A 7,360-nucleotide genomic window follows, 5' to 3' on the forward strand; every position below is an offset into this window, starting at 1 on the left:
TTTTTTTTTCTTTTCTTCTTCTTTTCTTTGTTTTTTTGATGATGGGGGTTTCGGACCTGACTAACAAGGGCATGGTAACTGGCATCTTAGAGCACTGCATCTAGTCCAAATCCAAATCCCTTGTATGCATGCAATACCTCACAAATCATGCATACCAAGTAACTAGGGATAAATCTCTGTGGGACACAATTTTAGAGGGATGCCTTGGTCATTGCACCCAATGCTCGTTGGTTGACCATTTCAAACAAAATTTCCTTTTTGATATATTAATACTTAATCATACTTTTGATGATAAGGGTAATAATTCGTAGAAATTGTTAGCATCCATTGAGGAGAAGGAGGAGAGAATTGATGACACTTCCTAGTTATCAAAGGATTCCTATCCTTTGAGGATTATATGTCCAAATGGGATTCATTGATAAGGTAACTATTAGTGTTATTTCTTGGGTTGAAGGGGGAATAATTTACATATTAGTTATTTAACAGCTCTCATTGTTTAATGTGAGCCTACCCATAGATTGATTTTCTTAAATGGCCCATAGCCTTAAATTGAGATTAGTGGAAATTTTAAAAGTCCAACATAGTTTTAAAACTTTGGATGATTAAAAAAATGTGATTTAGACATACATCCACGTTTGGATGAATATCGGATGTTACCTCCTATATTTTCATGCAAAATGATGATATCCCCTCAACCTTAATCTTCTTTGATAGACTAATTGGAAATGACTTAAATGCCCTCATTATCAATCTTTAATGAAAAACCTTGTTTTTCATGCAAAAATCTATCATCTTTAAACTCTTCAACTTTTATTATCAATTAGAGAAGATTGAGATCAAGATAAGGGTATTTAGGTCATTTTTATTAATCAATTAGAGAAGATTGAGATCAAGGGGTACATATCATTAATTTGAAAACACAAGAGTATATCTTAAACATTCACCAAAAGGTAGAAGGGGTATGTCCAAATCACTCAAATAAATAAAGGTTGAACCCACTAAGAAAAGTTCCTAAAATATACCCCACTTGCTTAAATGAGTTGGTGACATAGATGATAAAGAAAGCACCTTTTAGGGTGTCCTATGTGATCTGAACCAACAACCAATTTATATTTTCTTAATCTCTAAGGCAAATGATGTTTCTACCTAAATGAATTTTAAATGCATCATTGTCCTTGAAACAAGGTTGATTTGATGAGCTAGATGAAGGAGGTTGTGTAGAGGGTGTGATTGAAGATAAAAGGTAGTTTCATAAAAAAATTACTTAAAAGGACCATTTAGTAAACTTTTATTTTCTTAACAATCCCGGGATCTCATCTCCCACATTTCGAATTCATCATTTTCATTAAAAAAAATTAGATTTTTGGCATCTCAATCGAGTTTCGGAGACTCCATTCCGTCGAAAAGGATTTAAGAAGGAAGAAGAAACCATTTTCAAGAAATTTTTCACTTTTTTTTCTCAATTTTTTTAGAAAAATTGATTAAGAATGACTTTTTTTGGTTGAAATCATCTAAACATGTTATCTCAAGTTTTTAGTCAATCCTTCTAAGTATATTAGTTGAAAAACTCGAGGATTGAAAATGGGCTAGTTTTACTTGTGTCGAGTTCACTACTTTTTATTTTAAAAGTGGTGAATTCGACAGTAAATAGTGGTGAGTTCGACAATAAATAATGTGAAATCGACTGTAAATAAAAAAGCGTCAAGTTCGACAAGAAATAAAAAGTGATGAACTCCACAGTAAATAAAAAATCAGTGAGTTCACCAATAATGAGGAACCATTAAAAAACAAAAAGTTTACTAAATGTCCTATCAAGTTACTGTGCAAAATTTAGGGACTATTTAGAAATAAATCCCTCCGTCAAGGTCCTTTAAGTAATTTTCCCTAGTTTCATTCTAGGTTGAGGAAATATAGGTAAAGCTTAGGGGTAATTTAGACATGACCCTCTAGGTTTTGGTAAATATTTTAAATACCTCTTGCATTTTGAAAGCAATGAAATGCCATTTGACTTTGATCTTCTTTGTGAGACTATTTGAAAATGATCAAAATAGCCCCATCTTCAAACTCTAACCAAGATTATTGATTAGAGTAAAAAAATTGATTTATTTGGCACTCATGATATAAAATTATTGATTTTTTTCCCTTAAAACCCATCATCGTCTTCAACCTTGTTTCTATTGGCGAAGTCATCTATGTTAAATGTTACTTATTTTATTCTCATTGATTTAAAGAATAAAAAAATAGAGAAAGTTGAATAATTAATCAAATCATACCAAGAACAAGTGACAATCTTGTCACCAAAATCCGAGTTTGAAGATGATTTTTTTTGGGAAAAAAAATTAAGGGTTTTCTCAAATATTCAGAGTTATCTCAAATATTCATTAAAATATGGGTTATTATCTATAGTTTTCCATCTTCTAACATGAATCCCAGTCCTTCAAATTAAATTGAAGGACAGGACTTGTTTAGTCAATCCCAAATATTTGCATTATAAACACAACATTGGTTGATATCCTTGCACCAAGTTGATATCCTTGCACCAAATTCAAACCATGGAATAAATTATTCTACACAAACCTTTTAATTTCACAAGATGAAAAATTGTGAAAAAATAACAAATACTAAAGAAATTAAATGCTTTGCATCACAATCTAAACCTCATTTTTTTGTGGGGGGTTTGGTATGTATTTGCACCAACATATAAATGAAGAAATAATCCTTGAAAAGATCCATATCAAACACCTTTCCTAGAGGCTTTCTCTAGAGTTCTTCCCTCCTGGCTTTGTTCTAATCTAGCCCAAACACGCTTAATGGTGGAGTTATTGATGAGATCCGATGCACGTGTTTGTATGATTATGGCCTCAAAGATCATAACGTCCGCAAATAGAGCACATAGTCATCGGCCATCCGTTATAATGTCGGACCAAGGAAGCGACATAGATGATGATAATGACTGTCTAATCTCCTCAAAGGTGGGGTGACTTCCATATCTCAAGCTTCGACGATACTTGGACCACATCGCACTTGGCTTCATCTTGTCGAGCATACACACCTCCATTCCTTCACATTCCGATTCATTGGCATTGGATGTTCCCTCCAACACTTTCACCACTTGTCTCATAGTAGGCCGAGCTTTCGGGTCAGGATACGCACATAACAACCCTAAATGAAGCAATCTCTCGACCTCGTCATTGTCGAACCCACCTGTAACCCTTAACCGCTCATCTAGTGCACACACCAACTCGCCTTTCTCCATTAGTCCCCACACCCAATCGACCAAAGGTGGCTTCCCATCCTCTATCGGTCTCCGCCCACAAACAACCTCAAGAATTAAAATCCCAAAACCAAACACATCGGTCTGCACTGATGCCCGCCCACTTCGAACCACTTCAGGTGCCATGTACCCCACCGTTCCAACGACACGTGTAGTGCTCATCGCCTGCCCATGCCCGTGCATTCTAGCCAACCCGAAATCGCCTAACCTCCCATTCATGTCCTTATCTATTAAGACATTACTAGCCTTTATGTCTCTATGTAAGACTCTAGCTTCCCAGCCCTCATGAAGGTAGAGAACCCCTGAAGCCACATCTTTCAAGACTCTTACCCTATCTTCCCAACCCAAAATCAAACACGCTTCACATTCAAAAACCCTCTTATCCAAACTCCCATTCTCCATGAAATCATAAACCAATATCAAGCTTCCCTTATCTCTTTTACACCAACCTCTCAATCCAACCAAGTTCCTATGTTTTAAGCGGCCGAGGCTCGAAATCTCAGCCAAGAATTCTCTCATCCCTTCTTCGTTTTTGTGCGAAAACCTCTTCACAGCAACCTCAACTCCTCCCATTACCCCCTTATAAACCTTACCATTCCCACCAAACCCAATAACATTTTCTTCTGAAAATCCCTTTGTCGCCGCATAAATTTCCTGATAATTAATTCGATGAGGCCAATACTCCAATTCCCATTCTTCCATATCTTCTCTCTCCCTCTTTCGCCTTCGTTTCCTCTTCACCCAAAACAGAGAAATCCCAACACCACAACTCATAAGAAACACAATCAAGATTGTAATCCCTGCAATGAACCCTTTAGAGCGAAAAAGAGAACTCTTCGGAGGAATAAATGACGGTAAATTCGAAGTAATCAACCAATCACCACTCACCGATGAGTTCGAATTACTAAAACTCCATGACAAAATCCTGTGACTTTCAACTAATCTTCCCGTTGCCGCGCAGAATCCAACATACATTTCATCTAAAAGAACCTCGGAAAGATCAAGAGTGACGTTAATTAATGGCTTTTTAGGCCTTTTAACGCCCGCTTGAGCCATAGTTACAGTTAATTGAGAATTCGAGTAATCGATCCATACTTGATAGTTAACACCATTATTCAAGCTAAGTTCATCAAAATCCGAACCATCATCAGGCCAGAATCCAGCAGATTGAGCAGTGAATGATGAAAGAGAATTCACATCAACACCAACATGATTGTCGTCGATGTCATTGAATTCTGGGTTCATGAATAAATCGAATTCGATACCAAACACGTGGTTTGAAGGATCACCGTCGTTAGTTCTATTGAAGAGTCCAAGATGTTGAGCTGAACTAGTACCTTCTATACCAATAGAAGGCGAAAAGATGAATCCTAGGCCATGGCCTGGTAGAGTATCTTTGTATCTAGCAATAGAGAAGATGAAAGATGTCGAAAAGGGAAGAATTTGATTAGAATTTGGCAATTTTGTGGGTATTTTTGATGGATAAAGAACTCGGCCAATTGAGAAAGATGAATGATTTGTGAGAGAAATAACATTTGATTCAAGAGATGAGTTTCCAAAGAATAAGAGACTGGAGGAGTTGAAAGTGTTGAATGTGAAATCGAGAGACGAAGAAGTCGATATGAGGGATAAGATTTTGATTAGTAGTAGTAGTAGTAGTAGAAGATGATTTAGCTTCATTGGAAGAGACAAATAGCTTATAGTTTCTCTCATGGAGAGAGATCTGAGGAAATGAAAGAGAGGAAGAAACACAAGGTTTTGTAATTTTGTTTAAATAACTTAGAATGGGATAGCGTTATGGATTGGAGAAAACTCTCTTTGACTTTAATCAACGTTTTAGGGCCAATGGAGTAAATATATATATATATTTATTTTTATTATTTTTTCTTTGATGAAAGGGAAGAGGGAGTGTTTTACGAAAATGTCCAAGTCTTTTACCAAAATTATTGAACCAATCTTTTTTCATTTTTGATATTTAAGTATGGATTATATATCTTTAACCAATCAAATACTCCAAATGACCAGGTCACGAGATTTAATTGGAGTAATACACATCCAAGACTGAAGGAACATATACACTCAACACTCCCCCTCACCTATAAGGGTCGAAAGAATTTAACCCGTGACTTATACAAACCTAACTTTCTGATACCATGTTAACCAACCAACTACTTCAAAAGACCAATCATTTGAAAAGAAAGAGTACTATGAATATAAGAAAGTCATGAGACTTAACTAGGGTATAAAAGACCTGAGAGTAGAGGAAAAATATACACTCAACATATTTCATATATATTGTGAACCTTCATTAAGTTCAAGGGCATAAGGGTAAAATTATCAAATTATTAGTATGAATTTTTTTAATTATTTTTGTAAAAAATATATTATGTAATCAAGTATATGACCATTTTCATAAATATTAAAAAAGCCTGGATGGCTTAATAGCTCTGATAAATCGCTGGTAGATCTTTTTTGTAAAAAATTAGTTATGAAATCACATATATGATCGATAAATATCATAAAATATGATTAGTTCAGTAATTCTAACAAAATACATAAGTATTTTAGTAATTTTCCTTTTTAATTTTGATAGAGAGAGGATATTTTGATCCATGAGTGAGATCAAAATCGCCTCAAAACTCATTAGAGTCGGCCCAACTCGATAGAAAAATCTCGAAAACATGGATTTCAAGGGGGCATGTCATCAATTTAAAAATATAAAAGTATATCTAAAATATACACATAATCTCTAAGAAGTTTGCCTAAATCACCCATAATGAAATGTGGTTTAATCTGATGGTAGAAGTCATTTAGGTCTAAAACTCTTCATTAATTTAATTTTAATTAGGGGCACTTTGGGCTTTTGCACCTTATCTGTGCGGGCATGTGAAGGGAAGCCAAAAGGTTGGCGGCTGCCGACTTTACAGAAAAATAAAGAAAAAAAACTAGAATTGCCCCTGAAAGAGAAGGAAAGAGGGCTTTTGACTTGTACCTTTGTTCAATACTGTAGGGCTGAAAAGAGTGCCTGGAGCTGCACCACAGACTCGTCAACGGTTACATGTCAATTTCACTATAGTTGGCAAGCTTATTATTAGCCTGCCAGTGTTAATGGATCGGATTTGGGTTAAGTCTTGAATGGGTTGTGGGTCAGCTTTTAGTCGGGTCAAAAAAGTTGGGGCATTCGGTTTGGATTTTAGAAGCCAATTTTTGATGATAATCCAATGGTCATATTTGATCGATGTAGTAACCTTATCACTATTTAATTTCTCTTCGTATTGAATTATAAAAAGACTAAGGATAAATTGACTATGACATGGTAATGGCACCGAACCGTAGATCTTTTTCTTGTGTATCCCGAAGAAAAAGATCCATGATTTTGTGCCCTTATCACATCATCCACATATAAATCGTGTATCTTTAGTGCATTAATTTATCACAACTCTTATAAAAATTGAACATTAAAGAATAATAAATGAGCCAAGCCATCATGGGCCTAGTATGACATGAGTGAGAAAATGATTCATATTGATTTTCTTACACAAATCTGGTCCCTTACGGATCAAAATGGCCAATTGACTCTATTAGGGCTGATGTGTCTACCCCAACTATGGCTAGACTTGAACCGAGTCAAGGTGTAGTACAACGTAGACCTCAAAATAATTCATGTTTATTTTCATACACGACACATGGTCCCTTTTAGACCAAATGACTCATGGATACCCTTAGGATAACCCACCCATGGGTTGCCTAAGGGGTAAGGGCGAGCACATGAAGTGTGGGTTAGGTGCACGTCACGACATCACGGGTTCGATTACCCTCTTGGGTTTTTCTCATGATTTAATTGGGGGATCATGGCGGTGGGTTGTTGTGGTAGTCCTCCCCGAGATTAGTCGTGGTGCGCCAAACTGGCCCAAACACTCTGTTAGCAACAAAAAAAAAAGATACCCTTAGGATTGATATGTGTCAACCCCAACCTACCCACATAATAGATGACCTTCTAGGAAGACTATGTTAACAATATCTACGTCGACATCATTCATGCATCCCAACATTAAAGATAACTCTCATCATCTTCATCGAAGTCTT

The 7,360-nt window shown here is 35.9% G+C and overlaps 1 pseudogene; it reads right to left on the reverse strand.

Annotated features, from left to right (window-relative positions):
• Positions 1–2,506: 2,506 nt before the first annotated feature.
• Positions 2,507–5,077, reverse strand: LOC147392215 (L-type lectin-domain containing receptor kinase VII.1 pseudogene; annotated as a pseudogene).
• Between the last annotated feature and the right edge of the window lie 2,283 nt (positions 5,078–7,360).

The sequence above is a fragment of the Akebia trifoliata genome, chromosome 11 (genome assembly GCF_017979445.1).
Source record: "Akebia trifoliata isolate Shusen 1 chromosome 11, ASM1797944v1, whole genome shotgun sequence".
Classification (NCBI taxonomy): domain Eukaryota; kingdom Viridiplantae; phylum Streptophyta; class Magnoliopsida; order Ranunculales; family Lardizabalaceae; genus Akebia; species Akebia trifoliata.